Below are 24,041 nucleotides of genomic sequence, written 5' to 3'. Positions count from 1 at the left end.
TTTTTTTTTCCCAAGACACAGCCTCAAGAGTAAAGGTCTAAATATTGTTGTTTTGGGGCACCTGGGTGGCTCAGTTGGTTAAGCATCTACTTCAGTTCAGGTCATGATCTCATCGAGCCCCATGTCGGGCTCTGTGCTGACAGCTAGCTCAGAGCCTGAAGCCTATCTTCTGATTCTGTGTCTCCCTCTCTCTCGGACCCTCCCCTGCTCATACTGTCTATATCTCTCTCTCAAAAATAAATAAAACATTAAAAAAATTAAAAATAAATAAATATTGTTGTCTTAATTATAGTATCTGACTTAGGGAGAAAATTTAATAATATTAGAAATAATGTCATTTGGTAGATCATGTTGACTAATACAACGTTATCACTGATCAAACATGCCAAATAAAACTATAATGACTATATCAACTCCAAATATTTTTGATTTGACACTTGTTTCTCTTTACCTCTGGAAAGAAAGCAATTAACACATTAGATATGGGTAAAAATTCCATAAAAAGGGTATAACTTGATTTACGCACACAAATAAGGTGTGCGTATTCTATCTTCTCCATGACTTAGCCTGAAACTCAGATCCCTCCTGTGTCTATTTAGGATATACAAGTAGAAAAACTTCAAAGTTTACTTTCAACTCTAAAATTTAAAAATTATTTTTCTGAAAGAAAATGCTCATTGCACTAAAAGGTTGTTCTGGGGGAAATAATGGTAAACTGGCATTCTGGGGGTGAATGAAATGACTGGTTTCTAGTGTTTGCTGATTACTGTAGTGTGGATACTCCCACTAGAACCAATTTCCAGCGACCAAAGTGTAACCAGCAGAGGCAGAGTTGGAAAGAGATGTATACAATCTCTGTAGTTCAAGCCAATTCCAGTATACCACTGGGTGAAACACATCAATAATTTTATTTAAACATATTTTTAGGTGTTTGTTTATTTTTGAGAGAAGGAGACAGACAGAGAGAGAGAGAGAGCACGCACATGAGTGAGGGAGGGGCAGTGAGAGAAGGAGACAGAGGATCCAAAGCAGGCTCTGTGCTAACAAGAGACAGCCTGATGTAGGGCTTGAACTTCTCAACAGTGAGATCATGACCTGAGCTGAAGTCAGATGCTTAACCAACTGAGCCACCCAGGCACCCCAACAGTTTTACTTAAAAAACCATACTTATCATTTTTAGGTGTTTCTAATTTTATGTGTATCCCTTAGGAATATGCACAAAGGTTCTTTCATTAGGTATGTGTTATTGACAACACAGATCTTCTTAAAGCTTGAACTCAATTTGTACAGAAAATATTTGTATCAACAAATATTTGCTGAGCATCTAATACTACCACGCAGGGTTCAAGGCAATACAGTTTAGCAGTGAACTAAACAGACAAAACTCCCTGCCCTAACAGAACACGAGGTTTATCTCCAAATCATTTAGAAATGCTGTGGCCAAACAGAAGACACTGTATCAGTTAGAAATCTCTTAGTTGCAACACATAAACCAAAACAAAATTCATGTACCTCTGTTATAAGACAAGTTACTAGTTCACATAAAAGCAGAATCTGAAACTCTACCTGAAGTGAGGCTTCATCCAGCGGTTCAAATTAATCACCAAGGTCCTAGTTGTGTTTGTCTCACGAAGCTGTTTTTTATGTTTTACACAGGACCCCTTGCAGGCCAATGGTGTCCCTTCCTGGTATCAAAATGGCTACTGTATTTTAGATCTCCAACCTCACATTCAAGAAAAGAAAGAAGGTGCTTTCCAGGAGCTTCTGCAAACAAGAGATAAAGTCTTTATTTCAACAGAAACACCAAATCATACCACTTTCTTTTGTATTGGGTTATTTGCCCATCTCTAAGAAAATCTCTTTGGCCAGAGGGATAAGACTTGTTGATTCAGTGAAGCCCATAATATTTCACATTTGGACTTGGAGACAGGTCTTCTGTCGACTCAAATCTCACGGATCAAACAGAGAATGCTGATTCAGGAGGAGGGAAGCAAGATGGCAGAGAAATAGAGAGCCCCATACATTTTGCTCACCCCCATCTCTCAAGCAGAGAAGGCCTGAAGCCATAGGACACTGAAATGCAGGGGTCTGGGAGGGAAAGAGACAGAGTCCACTAAGAAGACAACCTCAAGGTGCATGAGTGTGAATTGGGGAAGATAAAAATGGGCGGGGACCGGGAGCCACGGAGGGGAGGGAACCCCTTCGTGGGAAGCTGCAGAGACTTGAGGGGAAGAGAAACAGCAGCTGAAACTGTTCATAGAACTGTCCCTGGAGAAGAGAAAACCTCGGCTCAGGATGGAGAGTGATCCTATTTCTAGCTGTGGTGCTGACTTTGGGCTAGGTGCCCTGGCCCCAGGCGGCACCAGAAGAAACTGTTCCATTGCCCTCCCGAATTGATCCCTGACTGGGAAGCTGCCGGGCCTGTGGGATTATATTTCAGGCGGTATCAATAAAGCCTGCAGACTAAGACCTGGAAATGAGGCGGGGCTTGGGACATAGAACACAGCCCACCTTGGCTAAGGCTGTGGCACAGGGAGATTGGACCCAAAAGAGTGAGTTGCAATGTTTGGTTCGAGAAGGGACTGGGGCGGCGCCATTTTTCTCCCCACAACCACCAAGGCAGGACATCAGGGAGTGCCCGAGGGACCCACAGTGGAGACTAAGATCCGCCTACACCAAACCACGCCCATCCTCGCTAGAGAACTGTGTTGTTGTTGTTGTTGTTTTTACCGGAGCCCAGGGCAACACCAACGTGGATACACTGCCATGATTAATTCTAGGTCAATTCTTTCTATTCAGATATATTTTCCCTTGTCTCATTCACATCCCTCCCCTCTGCAGGACTGGGCACTCTGGTCATTGGTTTGCTTAAACAGTCACATTTAATCCATTCTCTAGATGTATATTCTGCACCTCCACCGATACCTTTCTATCTTCTTTCTCTCTGGAGTAATCAGACTATATAGTTTATTTAACATTATCTTTGTTTCCTTCTCATCTCCAACCATATTCTCCTCTTTCTCTCTCTGAATTAAGTCTCTTAGACTCTACACCTGGTCATTGTCCAATTTTGCTTTCTCCCCGGCCCTGTCATTTCTCTCTTTGTATATGCTCTTCCATCAGCACTGCATACACCCTGCTCTTTATTTGTAGCTGGGAATTCTGGTTTTATGCTTTTAGGCTGCCCTTTGTCTTTTGGGGTTTTTTTCTTTTTTCTTATTCCCTTTCAGTTTGCTTGTTTGTTGGATTTGTCTGTGAGTTTGTGTGCCTTTGTTCCCTGTGTGTTTGTCTGTCTGCTTTTCTTTCCAGGGCTACCTCAAGAAACAAGCCAAAGTACACATGGTGGAGAGTACCAAATACCACTACGAATAGGGAAATAAAATAACCAAGGTCTCAACAAGAGAGACCAAGACATACCATTCAAAGAACACTTCCTGAATGGAGAGGACTTGGACAGTCAATGAGCCTTCTTTAATATAGCAGTGCTTGCAGGTGCAGGGCACACAACAAGCTTTTAAAACTAACAAGAGGCAGAAAGCTAGCCAAAATGATGAAATGGAAGAACTCTCCTCTAAAGAAATTCCAGGAAGAAATGACAGCTAAAGAACTACTTGAAACAGATANCTCTCCTAGAAATAAATAAAACATTAAAAAAAAATTTAAAAAAAAAAGAAAAAGAAAAATGCTATAAGTGAGGTGCATAATAAAATGGAGACAGACACTGAATGGATGGAAGATGCAGAGAGGAGAATAGGTGATTTAGAAGACCCAATTATAGAAAAAGAGGAAGCCAAGAAAAAGAGAGATAAACTGATCCAGGAACATGAAAGGAGAGTTTGAGAGCTGAGCGATAAAATCAAATGGAACGATATCCGTATCACAGGAATTCCATAAGAGGAAGAGAGAGGGAAAGGCACTGAAGGAGTACTTGAACAAATTATAGCAGAGAACTCCCCCAACCTGGGGAAGGAAACAGACATTGAAATCCAAGAAGCACAAACAACTCCCTTAGACATAACCTAAATCGATCTTCTGCACGACACATGATAGTGAAACTGGCAAAATATAAGGACAAAGAGAGAATTCTGAAAGCAGCTAGGGATAAAAGGGCCCTAACATACAAAGGGAGACATATCAGGGTGGTGACAGACCTATCTACTGAAACTTGGCAGGCCAGAAAGGAATGGCAGGAAATCTTCAATGGGATGAACAGAAAAAATATGCAGCCGCGAATCCTCTATCGAGCAAGCCTGTCATTCAGAATAGAAGGAACGATAAAACTCTTCCCAAATAAACAAAACTTGAAAAAAATCATCACCACTAAACCAGCCCTACAAGAAATCCTAAGGGGGACTCTAGGAGGGAAATGTTGCAAGGAACACAAGGTACCAGAGACACCCCCACAAGCATGAATCCTACAAAGAACAAAATGACCCTAAAACCCTATTTTTCAATAATTCACCACGTAAATGGACTCAATGCTCCAATCAAAAGACATAGGGTAGCAGAATGGATAAAATCTCAAGAGCCATCTATTTTCTGTCTGCAATAGACTCATCTTAGACCTCAGGACACCTTCAGATTGAAAGTAAGGGGATGGAGAAATATCTACCATGCTACAGGAAGTCAAAAGAAAGCTGGGGTAGCCATTCTTATAACAGACAAACTGGACTTTAAGGTAAAGGCAGTAACAAGAAATGAAGAAGGGCATTAGATAATACTTACAGGACCTATCCATCAGGAAAAGCTAACAATTATAAATGTCTACACACCGAATACAGGAGCACCCAAATACTTAAAACAATTAAACACAAACAATCTTATGGATAAGAATGTGCTAATAGCAGGGGACTTTAATACTCCACTTACAGCAATGGATGGATCAAAAAAAGAGAATTACAGGCCAATGTCCTGATGAATATGGATGCAAAAATCTTCAACAAGATATTTGCAAATTGAATTCAACAGCATATAAAAAGAAATATCAACCATGATCAAGTGGTATTAATTCTTGGGTTACAGGGCTTGTTCAATATTTGCAAATCAATCAATGTGACACATCACATTAACAAAAGAAAAGGTAAAAATCATATGATCCTGTCGATACATGCAGAAAAAGTATTTGACAAAATACAGCATCCCTTCTTAATAAAGACCCTCAAGAAAGTCGGGATAGAAGGAACTTACTTAAACATCATAAAAGCCATGTATGAGAAGCTCTCAGCTAACATCATCCTGAATGGGGAAAAACTGAGAGTTTTCCCCTTGAGATCAGGAACACGACAGGGATGTCCATTCTCACCACTGTTGTTTAACATAGTGCTGGAAGTCCTAGCATCAGCCATCAGACAACAAAAGGAAATTAAAGGCATCAGAATTGGCAAAGAAGAAGTCAAACTTTCACTTTTTGCAGACGACATAATACTCTACATAGAAAACCCGGCAGACACCACCAGAAGCCTACTAGATCTGATCCATGGATTCAGTAAAGTCACAGGGTACAAAATCAATGTACAGAAATCGGTTGCATTTTTATACACCAACAATGAAGCAACAGAAAGAGAAATCAAGAAACGGATCCCATTCACAATTGCACGAAAAACCATAAAGTACCTAGGGATAAACCTAACCAAGGATATAAGAAATCTGTGTGATGAAAACTATACAAAACTTATGAAGGAAATTGAAGAAAACACAAAGAAATGGAAAAACATTCCATGCTCATGGATTGGAAGAAAATAGTTAAAATGTCATGACTACCCAAAGCCATCTACACATTCAATGCAATCCCAATCAAAATTGCACCAGCATACTTCTCAAAACTAGAACTATCCTAAAATTTGTATGGAACCACAAAGACCCCAAATAGCCAAAGTAATACTGAAGAAGAAAACCAAAATGGGAGGCATCACCATCCCAGTCTATAGCCTCTACTACAAAGCTGTAATCATGAAGACAGTAGAGTATTGGCACAAAAACAGACACATAGACCAATGGAATAGAACAGACAACTCAGAATTGGTTCCACAAGTATATAGCCAACTAATCTTTGATAAAGCGGGAAAGTGTATCCAATGGGAAAAAAAAAAACAAACAGCCTTTTTAACAGATGGTGCTGGCAAAACTGGACAATAACATGCAGAATGAAACTGGATCACTGTCTCACACCATACACAAAAATAAACTCAAAATGGAGAAAGGATCTGAACGTGAGACAGGAAACCATCAAAACCCAAGAGGAGAAAGCAGGAAACAACTTCCTTGACCTCAACCACAGCAACTTCTTATTTGACACATCACCAAAGGTAAGGGTGGGAATGTAAACGGGTGCAGCCCCTCTAGAAAACAGCTTGGAGGTTCCTCAAAAAATTAATAATAAAACTCCCCTATGACTCAACAATAGCTCTGCTAGGAATTTACCCAAGGGATACAGGAATGCTGATGCATAGGGGCACATGTACCCCAATGTTCATAGCAGCACTCTCAACAATTGCCAAATCATGGAAAGAGCCTAAGTGTCCATCAATTGATGAATGGATCAAGAAGATGTGGTTTATCTATGCAATGGAATACTACATGGAAATGAGAAAGACTGAAATCTGGCCATGTATAGCAAAGTGGATGGAACTTGAGGGTGTTATGCTGAATGAAATAAGTTAGGCAGAGAAGGACAGATACCAAACGTTTTCACATATAGGCAGATTAGGAGAAACTTAACAGAGGACCATGGGGGAGAAGAAGGGGAAAAATAGTTGGGGAGAGGGAGGGAGGCAAACCATGAGAGACTCTTGAATATTGAGAACAAACTGAGGGCCGATAGAGTTGGGGAAGAGAGGAAGGGGGATGGGCATAGAGGAGGGCACTTGTGGGGATGAGCACTGGGTGTTATATGGAAACCAACTTGACAACAAACTTTGAATGAAAAAAAAAAGAATGCTGTTTCATAGGGACACATGTACCCTAATGTTTGTAGCAGTGCTATCAACAAATAGCCAAATTATTCAAAGGGCCCAAATGTTCATCAATTGATAAATGGATAAAGAAGATGTGTACACACTTGCTTGTGCACGCCCACACACACACACTCTGAAACACTACTCAGCAATGGAAAGAATGAAATCTTGCGGTTTTCAACTATGTGGATGGAAATGGAGGGTATCATGCTAAGTGCAATAATTCAGTCAGAGATAAGCAGATACCATATGTTTTCACTCTTATAAACAAAGAGGGAAGCAAACCATAAAGACTTTTAAATACAGAGAACCAATGGAGGGTGAAAAGGTGTGGGGAAAATGGACGGTGGGTACTGAGGAGGACACTTGTTGGGATGAGCGCTGGGTGTTATATGTAAGTGATAAATCATGGGAATCTACTAGTGAAGCCAAGAGAACACTGTATACACTGTATGTTAGCTACCTTGACAATAAATTAATAGGTTATACACACACACACACACACACACACACACACAAAGGTGAAAAAAAAATAAACAGAGGCAGTTCTTCTAAAAAACAAAGGCCATTTTGAAAAAAATAAAATAAAAAGATGCCAGACAGTAAAAATAGCAAGTGTCAGTTACTAGTACTTAGAGAGCACCCAACGGGTGAATTACCATACCATCAGAAAAATGAATAGAGCCTGTTCAGTTTCTATCTCTTGGGCCTCTTATAAAAAAGATTTGCTTTTGGGCTTGTGGTCCTCAGACACAGTCAAAATAGTTAATGGTTTAAAAAATATTAAAAAATAAAAATTAAAAAATATTAACTGAAAATTAGAACATTAGAATTAATTATAATTAACACAGGTATCCCAGTTTGTCCAATGGAAAAACAGAGAAGAAATTTAAAAAGGATCAAAGGGTCTCTTTTTCACATTTTATTAGTTTTTAGTAAGTCACAGAAATTTCTTGGCAGTATCAAGTGTTTTATTCTGTATCCATAGAATGAATTAAGAGAGTCAACTATTTTAGAGCAAGTCAGAATATACCTGACAATAATCGCACCACAAAGATGTTTATGGTGATTTCTGGAGAAATATGTAGAACAAAGGCTGAAACTTACAGCGTTTGCAAGAAAAGAGTTGTCTCTAACTACCATGTATTATGAGTAATAATGATTATGTAATTGATTTCTAAGCTTAAGTTTTTTCTCCAAAAATATCTACACATAACTCCTTTTCACATCTGTATCTTTTGCTTTCAAGTAAGTATCTGCAGAATGCATTTAGGCCAAGGTTCAAAAAAATTGAGGCATTATTAAAATAAATTTCTCTTTTTCAGATGTTCATGAAAGAGATTGAGAAAGACAGGCCTGAACTCTTAGATCTAATTATCTTTACGTCAACTGAGCGCATATCTCTTTTGACTGTGATTATCCTCTCTACTGTGATTAAGCTGCATCCTAGCAAGTGACGTCAGTAGTTTCATCTAGATGGGCCTTTGTGTTTTTCATCTAAATCCCACCAGAGTCTAGCTGTAACTTAATCTTGTTCCTTCTCGCTATATCCTCAAGGGAAATTAAGGACAGAAATTAACCTAGGGACTTCAATTAAAACTCCTGGTGACATGCAGTTTTCTGTACAAGGAACCTGCCACCCACTGGCCTTGTTGGGGGCAGTCTTCACTTCGTTTTATCCATTTGAGTCACTGCTGATTGAAGCAGAGGTATTTCAGCTATTTATTGCCGTATAAGGAACTACCTTAAAATTAGTGGCTTTAAACAATAGCCATTTTATTAAATATCATAACTCTGTGGGTCAGAAATTTAGGCAGTGCTCCTGGGGTGATTCTTTTGGGCACAGCACTGGCCAGGGACACTTGATGTTTGACAGATGCTGGCCGTGCTGGGCTGGATGGTCCGAGATGGCTTCACTCATGTGGCTGGCACCTTGGTGGGGACACTGGGAGGCTGAACTCAACAGGGACCTTCCCTCTTTCTACGTGGTCTCAGAGCTTTTGAGCATGTCTGTCAAGCAAGGTGGCTAACGCAGCAGCTCCGGGTTCCAGGAGAGACTATTGGTCTAGCAGAGACCCAGAAAGAAGCTGTAAGGCTTCTTCTCACCTTACTGTGGAAGTTCTTGCAGGTCACTCCTCCTATATCCTATTTATCAAGCAGATCACTATGGCAAGGCCCGTGTGAAGGGGAATGAAGTTAGACTCCTCTTTCAGCGGTAGGAGAAAAGAATTTGCAACCCCCTGTCTTTTGCCACAGGCAGCAAACCCATAGGTTTGTTAGAGATGCAAAGCCAGGTTGAACAGGTAAACTAGGTAAGTCATATTCCTCTTTCAGTAACCTGAAATTGAGAAATTGGTAAGATGGGCCAGTTAGCATGATAAAGTGGGAGCACAGGTGCCAGGGGAGGTGTAAAGCATCCCAGAAAGGGGAGAGCAGTTCTAGGTAGACTTTGCAAGGGATTACATGGCTCCTGACACAGAAGGAGAGGCAAAGAATAGTTGTCTAATCCTTATATATCTTTATGATAACACTTGCTATTCTTGAGGTTACTTAGGTGAGACACTATTTCTTCAAAGCAAAAATGTATTGAGCCAGCTATTCGCCATCTTGCAGTAACATTAACTTCTCAAAACATTTCTCAGGTGGAATAGTTAAATGAAGTCCTTAGGACTAAAGTACAATCATAAAATGCTGAAAAATCATATCTCAAGTCTATACTATACCAAAATATGTGGATAGAAGTTGAAAAAACTCAGCTAATTTTGAAGGATTTTTCTATCCAATACCAACCATCTAAGTACTTGAACAGAAATTATTGACTGATGGTCCGCCATCAGAATATTGTTCGATTCGACAGATTAGGCTGAGCCTTAGAAGGCAATGAGTGGGTGGCAGGAAAACAGTACAGTGGAACCTCTCATTCATGAAAATTAATCTATGACTTGGTGAATACAACTGGACCATGTTTCAGGGGTACAATACTTATAAAAATGTTAGAAATTGATTCTTGAAGACGTAAACTGTAAAACAGCACTCCTTATTACATAATTGGAAGTTCCACTTTTCTTTCCTTAAAATTATATTGCCATTTAGATATTTTAAGAGGGTAAAACTTGAGGGAATTATATTGTCAGTTGGAAAAATTCAAATATTTTCTGAAAGGGAACAGCTCTATGTCAAAAATATATCTCAGACTACAGCTAAAAATTCATTAACATTTCAAAATCAAATATTCAAAAATTAACTTCTGCCATGTACAGTTCTACAGAATAAATCTAATTTTAAAGTCACTCAGACTGATTGGATCTGAGTCTTTTTACATTGGATTTTTTTCTCCTGAGAAACACAGTTTTATTCCACACACAGCTGGACTATTGAAGTAAAATGTTAGTGGATATCATTAAATCTGAGATAAACACAAGCTGATTATTTTGATCAAAACTAAAGTTGGCTTAGGTAGTGGAAATAAAATAAACACAACAAGGCCCCAAACCTAACCTTCTACTGAGAAGAGAGGACTTGCCTTTATTAATGTTTTTGTTAAATTAAAGATATTTATAGGAAGGTCAACCACCATTGCTCAAAGTATTCTGTTCCTTTTTGGGGTTCCATACAGGAACAGAAAAAGTGGTGATGTCTGGAGATTTTTAAACACTGTCCAAGAAACTGTCTAGGCAAACACTTTGCTTCAATGCTGAAAAGTCCCATTTTTGTTATAAGGAAAAAGAAGACATAGTCCTGAATTTTTATACTGTTGCTTATTTTTTTCATGTCAGAAAGAACCACCTATTTCTCTCCAGCTAATGTTGATGTTCTAATCTCAACCATTTACTGTGTTTCTAATTTGAAAATTTTCAATCTGAAAAGAAAGTATACAACAAGTTTAAAAAGCACAGTGTTCTGTTGGTCATTTGCAGAGATTTTAATAGGATCAACAGAATACATCCCAAGCAAACACCTAAATCATAGGTTGGGAGGTCAGAATAAATGTGAAATGGCTTCGATATCATCCCTACTTTGAAGGACTAATTATGTTCAGGTAAATAGCAATGCATTCGAAGTCCTTTCTGAAAGAGAAATCATCAGAGCTTTTATGAAGCCTTAGTTTTCTTTCTTGTTCATTAGATGCCATTTAAACTTTACAGTGAAACAAAATACTCATCTTTCCTACACAACAGTGAAATTGGAGGTGAAATTAGGCCATAATTTCTTTTTCTTTCTTTTATTATTTTTTTTTAATTTGCCATGTGCTTAATTTGTCCCTTTTTGGGTTTTCTCTTTGATGTAAGTCTACATGCTGAGAGAGTGGTCACACTGTGCTTCATGAAGATCATTTGCTGCGAGTGTGGAGGTGTTTTAAGCAGAGGCAGCGTCCACAATGGAAGGCTGGCCCTCAGAGGCCAGGCCCTGCAGCAAAGCAAAGACTGGAAAAAATTTGTGGAGAGCGGGAGGGGAGGGCCAAGAAAACATTCCTTAATAGATAATAGATTCCAGCCACTGAGTATCAAAAGAAATTGAAAATTTCTGTGGATTTTGCTGTTGCTGCAAACAGCTTTTTTGCTGCCTTTTTTATTTTTTTAAGCAAGAGTATAGTCATTTTCCACCCTCTGAATGATTTAACATTGAATTAAACTGAATATTACCCTAATATTGCACCACCTTAGATACAGCTGCAACTGGTTGTTAAAACCAGATGTTCAAAAACTGTCCTCTAGCAGGAGAATGTACTAACCAAAAACCTGACTGCCACGGAAAATGACATTTTCAATAAATACAAATTCAAATATTCCTAAGTCGATTTTTGGTATGAGCATGGCTGAATAAATCATCATCTTTCCTCTTCTCTTCTGGAAATCATAAAAGAAAAAACCTCCACTTTGAGCAAAACTAGGTGAATGTAATCCCTATAGTCTAAAATGCATGTGCCAAATGTCAACATAGCCAAGGTATGGCAGACGCAAGCAGGAAAACGTGAAGAGGAAAAGGATGAAGAATTACAGGTGGCCCAAGTGGGCAGAGCTCAGGAAATGGCAGGCAAAGTATACTTTCTGAAAATGGTTCCTTCAACTAAAATATACAACTAGATTCCTTGTTAGTAACAATCTGTGGAGAAACCGGGGTTGGAGGCAGAACGCTTCTTGAACCTGGTTTGTTTCAAAGAGATGGAGGAAATGAGCTACAAAAGAAGAAATACAACAACTGGCTGATACACTGCAGGAAGCTCTTTGTCTCCATGGCAGCAGAGAAGGACAGAATCTTTTATATCAAGAATATGGAAGGTTCCTTGCACTCTTCTCTTACAGGGAAAAATTTCCATGAACCCAAACTCATTCAATGATGGAGCGAACACCAGAAAACAACAACCAGGAACTGGGAAATCAACGATACATAATACTTTAAGACAAAATTTGAAAAGGGTGTAAAACTTACGAACAGAGAAGTAATAATGCTACCATGGTGCAGACAAAAAAGAGTGACAGAACATTTTCCCAATTTAAAAAATCTTAGTGAATAAGCTGTATGTTGGAGGATCACCATTCAGAAATGTATTCTAGGAAAATGACTGCACTTTAAAGATAAAGAGCTTAGGGGCAGCAAGGCCAAAATAAAACAAGACTTCACACTTGTATGGAGGGTCAAAGACTGGCCTCTGCTTTCCTAGGAAGAATTCAACTAAATACAGCAAAGCAACACTCAACAAGGTATCAAAAGGAAGAAAGCATAAGGCAAACTGTCCTTTGGTGCAAAAATATTAGCAAAACATCCCTCAACATGCAGAAATACAGGAAGACTATTTTGTATACTTTTACAGGAATACTATTTTCCTATACTTTTTTCGTTTTAGGAAATAACTGGAGAGTGAATCTCAGTCAACCAAGAGATAACAAAAGGAAGTAAGACAAAAGGATTTGTAATCATCACTAAACCTATGTATTGGTGAAAGCAAACAAACAATGTGGACATGACACAAAACTGTATGCTAGGTTTGAGACACATTGAAGTAAATTCTTTTTTTTTTAGTGTTTATTTTTGAGAAAGAGAGAGAAAAAGAGAGACAGAGGGTGAGCAGAGAGGGGCACAGAGAGAGGGAGACACAGAATGTGAAGCAGGCTCCAGGCTCTGAGCTGTCAGCACAGAGCCTGATGAGGGGTTTGAACTCACAAACCGCAAGATCATGACCTGACCCAAAGTCCAACACCTAACCAACTGAGCCACCCAGGTGCCCTGAAAATAAATTCTAAATTGGTTGAAATATAAAGACTCCTGAAAGTATGTAACACGGTGCAAAAAAGCAAGCAGAGAACACAACATTCACATCAGGCTAGGTAGGAGTCACACCTGAACTAGTGACACACTGTATTGACTCTAAAATGGCACTGATAAAATAATGGATTCACCATTATTTTATATTTTATTAAAAAAGAATATCTGCTGCCAATTACATTGTGATTCAATATTTCCTTGTCACTTAAGCTTTTTATTCCATACCTCCTGAAATAGGTAGATTTATTCAAAGATTTTAAAAAATCTTCTATCACTATTAAGCATTCAAAAGAGAAATGGATCAGTGAAACCCATAGTTTGTTATTTCCAGAAATTCTTGACATTCAGAGACAGTTCATTTGAATCCACCACCAACTGAAGTTCACTAATGTCTGTGATGTTCTGAAGGATATCAGTTTCTGTGCTATCCAGAGCATTGGTGATGCAACATCTCCTAAGAGCTCTCCATGATTGATTCTAGAATTTTCTTCAAAGCAATTGTATCTTGTGCAAATGATGAATCAGTTGGCACACAAGTCAGGTAATTTGAGGAGAGCTTAATAAAGAAACCACTTACATAGGTATGGGCAGGGTGTATAGTCAGTTCAGTATCCCAGGTGGTAGGGAACCTTTACCACTTCTATTCCTGATGGGACAAGAGCAAACACTGCTCACTGGAGAGCCCAACTGTTTGGAGCCATAACCTCCGGCTAGAGCCAGGGGAAGAGTATCTCAGCCTTCTTCCATCATCTCCTGCTGATGCTCCCTAATGATTGAATGCAACAGAAAGCCAGAAAGAAGATCAATGAGTCCCTTAATCAATACATTCCTCTCGGGGTGCCTGGGTGGCTCAGTCAGTTAAGCATCCGACTTCAGCTCAGGCCATGATCTCACGGTTCGTGGGTTCCAGCCCCGTGTCAGCCTCGTGCTGACAGCTCAGAACCTGGAGCCTGCTTCATATTCTGTGTCTCCCTCTCTCTCTGACCCTCCCCTGCTCACGCTCTCTCTCTCACAATAAAAAACATTAAAATTTTAAAATAATACATTTCTTCCAGGTTCCTCCAGATTAGAGATGAAGACTACCAAAACAAAGCACCTATTAAACTGTAGCCACCAGCTCTTCTTGTACACACCTCTCTTGTCACATCATTCTATTGTGCAGTAATTTGTCTACTTGTCCATCTCTTCTTGAGGCCTATGGACAGGGACTGTATCTGTCTTAATTCTGCATTCCTAGGGTGCAGTGATGGAGGCACAAAGCTTTGGGTATTATGGGTTGGTTTTCTTTTTTTTTTTTTTTAATGTTTTATTTATTACTGAGAGAGAGAGACAGCGTGAGCAGGGGAGGGTCAGAGAGAGAGGGAGACACAGAATTGGAAACAGCCTTCAGGCTCTGAGCTGGCTGTCAGCACAGAGCCTGATGAGGGGCTCGAACCCACAAACCGTGAGATCATGACCTGAGCCGAAGTTGGACGCTTAACCGACTGAGCCACCCAGGTGCCCCTATGGGTTGGTTTTCTAAGTGCCTGGGTGTCCTGCTGGCAGAGTTGACTCATTACGTCTGGAGAAAAACTCAAACATGTGGGTTCATTACAGTCCAATCACCATGATGCTAAGGCACTGTAAACTTTTGAAAACCACTGAATAACGTATTTACAGGTGACTGCAATGCATTATTATTAGGTTACATGGGCTCTCTTAAGTTAAGAACTATTAACCCAATAATCCTGAAAGAACTCTTGAGGAAGGCCAGAGGAGATTTACTTCTTCTCCAGTTTTTTGGTTTCCATGAGGACAGATTTCTCCTCTTGTTCTCAGACTTCTGGAAAGATGGCGGAGAATAAGGATCCTGAACACACCTTTTCCTATGGGTACACTGAGATTATAGCCACATTAGTGCTACCACTCTGAAAATGACCTGAAGACTAACAGAACACACTTTCCAGAGTTAATCATAGAGAGAAGGCCTCATTAAAGGATAGGAAGGGTGAAAAGTAGAAAGGGGCTCAGGAAACAAACTCCTGGCAAGACTAACCACAAATGAGAGGGGCACCGCATGCGTGGAGAAGCGGGAAGATCATGCCCCATATCAGACACCTCAGACATGGGGAACCTGCCCTGGGAAGATGAGTCCCCAAAAATTTGGCTTTGAAAACCAGTGGAGCTTAACTTCAGAGTTTTTACAATCAGTGGGGCTTAACTCTAGGACTTTAAAAATCAGTGGGCTTAGCCCCAGGTGAGCTGGAGGGCAAAATAAAACGGAGTCCCCGCCATTAAAGAGTAAGCATAACAAAGAACCTGACCAAGATACAACATAGAAGCAGCAGTTTGAAAAGCACTTGGGGCGTATGTGAAGAATATTTATTTACTGATATCAGGATATACACTGGAGGGGCAGAGATTTTTAAGAGACTTCTCCAATAGCAAATCATGTGGCAGGTACCCCTCCCAGCCACCTCCCCCTGCCCCACCCAGATAGCAGGACACTAGTGGACCCAGCACACTCTCTACCTAGCACTGTGCACCCTGCTCCTGTGTTCACCTACGGATCCACCCCATCTAAGTCACCCCACTCCACAGGAGACCTTCCAAAGCAGTCTCAGCATGGCAGGCACCATTCCAAAGTGACTCTTGTCCTGGGGAGAGGGGAAGATGACTATGTACACTGATGCACCTCCAGTCCCAGCAGCCAAACCTTACAGCCACTAGCAGAGTGCCCCAACAATTACAGTAGGACGGTAGCCCCAGGAGACAGGTTGGTGGCAGGGGGCAGGTCTGGCCCTGCTCATCAACAAAGGCCTCTTAGGGGACAAAGCAGGGATAACGCTCTTTGGTTCAGTGACTGGAGTCCTGGCAGATGGGCTGAGGGGGGGCATCTATTCTGACTGCTGATGCCACCCAGGTACGAGCCTGCAGGGGCCTCAGCTGGGCGGAGCAGCACAGGGAACAAACCCTGCCCAGCGCACTCACAACAGGCAAAGTGGGCCATTGCAGTTAACTGGGCTGAAGTCAGCTATGGCTCAGACACCACAGTAGGGTGCACACAACTCACATAAGTGACAGTCTGAAACGTCTGGTTCTGGAAAACAGGGACATTGCACTACAAAGTTCCACAGGAGCGCTTCTTCATAAAGCCACTCATTACTTGCAGAATCATGAGATAGAGCTGATTTTCCTAATACACAGAAACATAGAAGTTTAGACAGAATGAAGAGACAGAGGAATATGTCTCAAAATAACAGGATAAAATCACTGCAAAAAGAAGTTAAATGAAATAGAGATAAGCAATATGGCTGATGAAAAATTAAAAGTAATGATCAAAAGATACTCAATGGACTTGAAAAAAGAGTTGAGATCTTGGTGAGAATTTCAACAATGAGACAGAAAATATTAAAAAAAAAAAAAGAACCAATCAGCGATTAAAAAAAAAGAACTTCAATGACTGAAATTAAAAATATACTAGAGGGAGTCAATAACCTATTAGAGGAGGCAGAAGAATGAAATCATTGATCTGGAAGACAGAGCAATGGAAAGCAATGAAGCTAAACATAAAAAGGAAGAAGAACAAAAAGTAGTAATAGGTTAAAGGAATTCTATGGCATATTCAAGTGTCAGAGCATTCCCATTATGGGGATTCAAAATGAAGAAAAGAGAGGGAAGGTGGAGAAAAGCTATTTGATAAAATAGTAGCTGAAAATTTCCCTAATTTGAGGATGGAAATAGATACCCAGGTTCAGGAAGGACAAAGAGCCCCCAAACAAAATTACCTCAAAAAGGTCCACACCAAGACACATAATAATTAAGTTACATACAAGGGAAACTCTGTAAGTCTATCAGCTGGTTTTTCAACAGAAACTTTGCAGGCCAGAAGGGAGCAGCATGATAGATTTAAAGTGCTGAAGGGGAGAAACCCACAACCAAGAAGCTCAACACAGGAGTTATCATTCAGAACAGAAGGAAAGATAGAGTTTCCCAGACTTTAACAAAAGTTAAAGATGTCCATCACCACTAAATCAACCTTACAAGAAACACTAAAGGAAATTCTTTGAGTGGAAAGAAAAGGCAACGGTCAGGAGTAAGAAAAATATGAAAGGAAAATGTTCACAGGTTAATGCAAACATATAATAGAAGTAGATAATCAGCTATAAAACCTCGATGGAAATTGTAGCACAAGATCAATAAAATGAATTATGTTTATTAAAAATCAGTGAAAGTATTTATAAAAGGATGTAAAGTATGACTTCATGTACATGAAGCATGAGGAGACGAGTAAAATTTTAGTGCTTTTGGAATAGATTCCAACTTAAGCAACCACCAACTTAACTACTTTACACATAAGATGCTATATATAAACCTTATGGTAACCACAAATCAAAACATATCATATATAAAGGCCCCACCTCCTAATGCCATCATATGGAGGGTTAGGGCTTCAACATATGAATCTGAAGGAGACACCTTCTCACTGCAGCTACAGGGTTCAGGTATAGAGAGTTATCGTGACTCCAGGATCGAGCCATATTCTCAAAAGCTCTATAAGTGACAAAAGCTGACTTTATTTCCATCTGCTGGATTCTATCTCTCAACTGAGTCAGAACATAGATGGGTGAAATACAGTCATCTTTTTCCTCCCCCCTCCCCTACATGCTCCACTGTCCTTTCTTCTCCCTTCATCCCCTTCTTCAGGGTCAGAGGGATCTGTTAGTCACAGCCCTCATTCCATGGCACATCATCATCACTGGATCACAGAAGGACCCTAATTTTACTTCTTGTTCACTGATGACCTCAAATCCCAACCAAACTCTGAGTACAAACCCAGAATGATATGTTCCTTTCCTTTTTATAAGCTGGAATTTTCAGTTCACAGCACACTGGAGTATATCTCAAGATCTCCAGATAATTAGCAGTTGCTATGAGCCATAGCAAACAATGAATTTAATTAAAGTCACTTTTAAACATTTTAAGGGATGTTGCTTTTATTTTGGTTCATTCCTGACAATGGAGGCCGATGCCATATACCTGATGTAAAATGTATATTTATAATAACATCTCATCTTGGCCCTTGGTGCTGATGCAGTAACTTTAATTTTGGAACTATAGTATGATAAAGTTATCCCTTCTTTCAAAGATGTAAGCTTTATGCAATCATTGAGTAGTGTGACCATCCCTGAAATACTCAGGAAATTTCTTGTTCTACTGAGATCTATCCCCCCATCACATAAGATGTGTTTGGTGGTATTGATCACATAGTGTTCCACCATGGTCACCTTCTACTGGTCAGGCTCAAGGGTGGTGGCTTTGTCTTTTTTGGTGTATCTTAAAGCATGACATTGGAGAGTGTGTACCAAGTTCACAGAAAATCCATACATCTAGACATTAAAGGAGTGGCACAGAAGAAAATGAACCCACGGCCTTTTCCATTTGTGTGCCATCCTGGATAGATGTGGAGTTATAGCTTCTTCTTGACCACCCCTTCTATGTGTGGGGCCCTGGATTAACCCTAGTATTCAGTATAAGTGGGACAGGTGGGCTGGGAGGAACAAAGCTACATTCTTCAAGCAGACATATATAGACTGCAAGCTGCCATGCCCAGAGTGTTGTAGGGGCCCTGTTTCCATGGTTTTGTTCTCCTGTATTTCCCTTCAGACCAACAGCTTGCTGCTAACCAGGTCACAGACCCCAAAGTTCCTTGATTCAATTTGTGAATAATTATTAACTGGTATTTATACCAATATTTATAACTCTACAGCTTAATTCTCATCAGAAGCCTGGCTGATCCTGACTTAGTGCTTTCTTAAGCACTTCATTTTTTTTCCAATTCACATCTCCTTAGAAAAGTAAACATCTTTAATGCTGTAACACAAATTTTTTTCTTTTTTATCCCAAGGGTGGAAAATCATGACATTATTTAGCAAATCCCTCACCCACTCTCTTGAACAAATTATAACGTGGCATTTCGTATGGAAAAGTTTGAAACCCATTGCTATCTCTGGGGAGCTTCTTCATGGTTTCCATTCCAAGTTTAGCTCCTAGTGAAATTAGCTGGATGCCTGACTTCTTTCCTCCAATCACTCCAGTTGTCTACAGAGAGAGACTTTTAGAATACTCTCTTCTGTCTATTCAGGTATATCCAATTTTGTCAGGCAAAAAAACTTCTTAAGTCTCAGATAGCAGGTGCTGTGAAAGCTGAAAAGATCCCACTCCACACGTCAACCACTTTTTTTATCAGTCACCTTCTACTTGCCAGGTAGAAGTGTGGTGGCTTCGTCTTTCTTAGTATATCTTAAAGCATGAAATTGTATACTGTGTACAAGGGTCACAGAAAGTCCATATTGTGTCCCTTTTGTGCCCTGGAGAGCACAAAAGTCCTATTCCAATTCTGCTAGCTGTATCAACCATGAGGTCTATCCGTAGAAACTTGTATTGCTCCAATCCAAAGACAGCAAGCTACCTCAAAAGCAAAGCACCACAAATTAAACCATCAATAAAAAGTAAACATGTTTAAACAAATTGATTAATGCAAATGTAGTCACAGTAAATTTTTCCAACATATACTTCACTTAAATGTGACTACTAAAAAGTGAAGGATAATTATTATCTAAATATCTAGATATTCTTAAAATATTGCATGCCAGAAAAATTAATTTTCTGATATTCCTATATTAAAATGATTATGTAACTAATTGAAAAGACTATCTCATATGAACTATTTCTGCATTGTCACAGTGTTTATTATCTTAAGTGTTTCTCATGTTTATCTTATTTTCAGGACCTTTACCTGTGTAACTCAGCTGCCATGTTTATGATGCCCACTAAAGAACATAGAAAGGGGGAACTATTGGAAGAAATCTAGCTTTTAACGCATCTTTCTTTTTGGTTCTTTTGTGGTTCAGTTATTTACTTTTTCTGCTTTTCATTTTCTTTCATACTCTTTGTCTATATGTGGGCATCTGAGAAAAGAACCATCTAGATAATTCAAACTCCTCACAACAAAAACAAAACAAAATTCAAGGCTTTTTAGTTCAGGTTATACAGAAATTCTGCTTTTTTATATAAATGTATAATCTGAGCTCTAATTCAGGACAATAAAAAACTAAATAGGTTTCCTGGGATATTTAACTAAATGACATGAACAAAAAGATTTTAGACATTCCCATATGACCTCCCATAATAGAAGTTTAAGAAAGTGTTTAATAATTCCTGGGAGATAATGTTAACTTTTATTCAAGCAGTGATTTGGCAGAATAAATGGCAGTTCTCCAAGACTCCTAACCACGGTCCCAGGAGTCCTATCTGAAGTCAAGAAAAATAAACCCCATCTCCAACACACCACCGGTACTGTTAACAGCCTGCCACAACCTTAGAGAACACACATAAATGAGAGGGATTTACATTAAATAAACATGGGTCATTTTGAACCGTAAAGGATAAAATACGTTGTAAAGAAGTAGGTAGAACCAGTGTTGAGGTATCCTTAAGAATCAAACCTCCCCCCACCCAATCCCAGCTCTTTACTACCATTCATTTTAAACTGCCCTCCAGCCAAACTGAACTTTCCTTTGTTATTCATCTATCCATCCATCCAAAGCCCTTTCAAGGGGCCAAGTCTTTGCCCAACTGCTTAAAATCTCATCATTCACCAATGCTCCAAACAGCATCAGGCCTTGCTGGCAAACTTCTTTTCAGTCCACAAAACCCAACTCAAAATGTCATCTTTTTGGTGAAGTCATTCTTGATTACCCATTTAGAGTTCATTATTCTCTCCTTTGGCTTCTAACTGCAATTTTTTTTTTCAAGTTTCTAAAATGCCTCATAGTGCTGTGTTGCCAACTTTTCCATATAGGTCTTCCCCCCCATGCTATAATCTACTCAGGGTTATTATTCATCTTTGTAACTTCTACAATTAGCACATTTTCTAGAATAGAACAATGCCTAAGTATTAGTTAAATGAAGTGATACATGGTTTTACAATTGGTAAACTGAAAAATCATGAATTGTAATCAAATTTCAGTTTTATTATTATTTAATTCTTCTGCTGTGTTAAGCTTTATCCAAAGTGAGATACAATTCCTCTACTGCTGGATGAAAAATCATGACAGCTCTCATGAGTTTGCTATTCTAATTTTTTTTAATGTTTGTTTACTNGGGCAGAGAGAAAGAGAGACACAGCATCTGAAGCAGGCTCCAGGCCCTAAGATGTCAGTATAAAGCCCGATGCTCAACTCAAGGACCATGAGATCATGATCTGAGTCGAAGTCAGATGCTCAACTGCCTGAGCCACCCAGGCACCCCGTGAGTTCTCTATTCTAATGCAGTAAACGGTCTCAGTTTAGTAATTTGAACATCCAAAAGTTTAGATTTTTCATTTGAGGCGGAGAGCAGGTAAAAGATAACTTTATTATTTAAAGTACAAAGTGTTCTCTTATAGAAATAATCATTTGTTTGCAGAATTACTGCAAATACAGTACAGAGAAATGTTTTTTGTATTTTATTTGGTATTTTTCAGGAACTTTCCTGAACCATTTGGAAACAACTTGATGGTCTTAATGCCCTATCATCTCTGTGTACTTCAGTGTGTATTTCCTACAAACAAGGATACTCTCCAGTAACTACACCACCACTGTGAAAACCAGGAAGCTGACACTGAAACATCACTCTCATCTTATCCTCAGTTCCCATTCAAGTTTATTTGGTTGTTTTAAGTATCTGTTTTATGGGGGGTTTTGTTTGTTTGTTTGTTTTTGTTTTAGTGAAATGATCTATTCAGGAGCACCTGGATGGCTCAGTCAGTTAAGCGAGCCACTTTGACCCAAGTCATGATCTCACAGTTACAGAGTTCAAGCCCTGCATCGGGTTCTCTGCTGTCAGCACGAAGCCATCTTTGGATTCTCTATCCTCCCCCACCCCCCGCCCCTTCCCCATTCACGTGCCTTCTCTCTCTCTCTTTCAATAATAATAAATACATTTTTTAATGCTGTAGTTCAGAATTATGTTTCCTATCTTTTACTTTTTAAGTTTGGAATAGTTCCTTAATCTTTCCATGACTCTCATACCTTTAACCTGTTTTTTAAAATTTATTTTCAAGTTAGTTAACATACAGTGTAGTCTCGGCTTTAGGAGTAGAACCCAGTGATTCATCTTTTACATGTGACACATAGTGCTTATCCTGAAAAGAGCCCACCCTTGAAGACTAGTTTTGCTCTGTCCCTGATATGGAGTTTGTGCTATGTCTTCAGACTTGGATTCAAGTCACGCTCTCTGAAAAAACTACTGTAGATGTGATGCTGTGTTCCCATTGCATCCCATCAGGTAGCCTGGGATTTCAATTTGTCCATAACTAATGATGCTCCTTTGAGCATTTGATTAATTGCTCTTTGTAAGAGTGAGTATTTTGTGGAAAAGTACTCTGAAACTGTATAACTATCATATTCCTCACCAAATTGTCAATACGGTGATTTTTGTTTCTATTTGGATGAACTCATGTTTTCCTATTTTACTCGTTGCTACTGCTATTTATGTCAGTATTCATTGTCGCTAGTTTGGCAAGTAGGAACCCACTAAAATTGTCTTCTCCATTTTTTGATATGTCTGCATCATTATCTGACTACACCCTTATCTTCTGGTACAACAAAATGTTGCAGGCTTATCTCATACTTTGACCCAATCTTGGAATCAGCCATTTGTCCAAGAAAGTCTGGTTTCTATTAGTGGAGAATGTTATTTAGAAGCAAGATCTGGATGCTAGGTGTACTCATTGGTACTGCGGGGTCCATTGATCCCAACGGACAGAAGTAGGGGATATTTATATATTTATAAATACAAGTACATATTCATATATATGTATAAATACTTATATTCATTATATATACATACTAATGTGAATATGCATATATGTATACATGTATACACATATAGATGTGTGCACAGATTGTGACCTGTGTGTGTATATATACACACATTTATATTTAATTGATCTGTCTGCCTGAACTATGAGTTCGGTTATCTCCAGCTCTAATTCAACATTATGCATTTTATTCTAGTTTTCTTCCTTTCCATAATTTTAACTCCTTTCTCTAGCAATAAGAATCCTGGCTCCAATGATCCTTATTATGTTTACTTATTTGATCAATCCCCCATATTAACTAAAATCTCATCTTTAACACTGAATTATTCAGGAAGACAAGGAGAGAGAAGAAGATTCTACATTTTTACATTTCCATTTAAAGACAGAACTTGTTTTTCCCAATACTCAGGCTAGAAATAGATGACTACTGGCCTCTGGTTAATATAGAGAATTTAGAGAATGGAGGCTGGTTGGCTTAGGTTTTCCCTCCCCCTCTCACTTCCATTCCCACTGTCTACTGGTTTGTGGCTGCTATGGTCAAAGAAGGCAAGGGAAGGTGATGAAGACAAAGGTAAGATGGTAACACACTTTTTAAAAATTTTTATCTGACTCTGGTTTCATGAGCCCTGCACTGACAGATGGTTAAATCTGACTCTCCAAAAACATTTTTAAGACTGCTTGGAAGTCTCCACAAGTGTTCCCTCCAATGAAAATTCCCGTTATGTCTGTAACACATATTTTTTTCAGTCACTCCCAATATCTCCTCAACTGCTTTGGTGCCCTATCCTTAACAGAATCTCAATGTTGGGGTCTTCTCGCACTTTTATAGAAATTCTCTTAGAAAAAAATCAGAATACTCCATCTCTTTTTTTCTGGTGGCCAAGAAGTTCGTATTTGGTCCCTAGAGGCATCCCTTGAACCAGTAAGTTCTGGGAGAGGAAAACATCCATGTAGCTGCATATGGTGGACATATTTCTCAC

Source organism: Crocuta crocuta, unplaced genomic scaffold, assembly GCF_008692635.1.
Source record: "Crocuta crocuta isolate KB4526 unplaced genomic scaffold, BGI_CrCroc_1.0 scaffold734, whole genome shotgun sequence".
Taxonomy (NCBI): domain Eukaryota; kingdom Metazoa; phylum Chordata; class Mammalia; order Carnivora; family Hyaenidae; genus Crocuta; species Crocuta crocuta.
Note: the sequence above shows the minus strand (reverse complement) of the source record.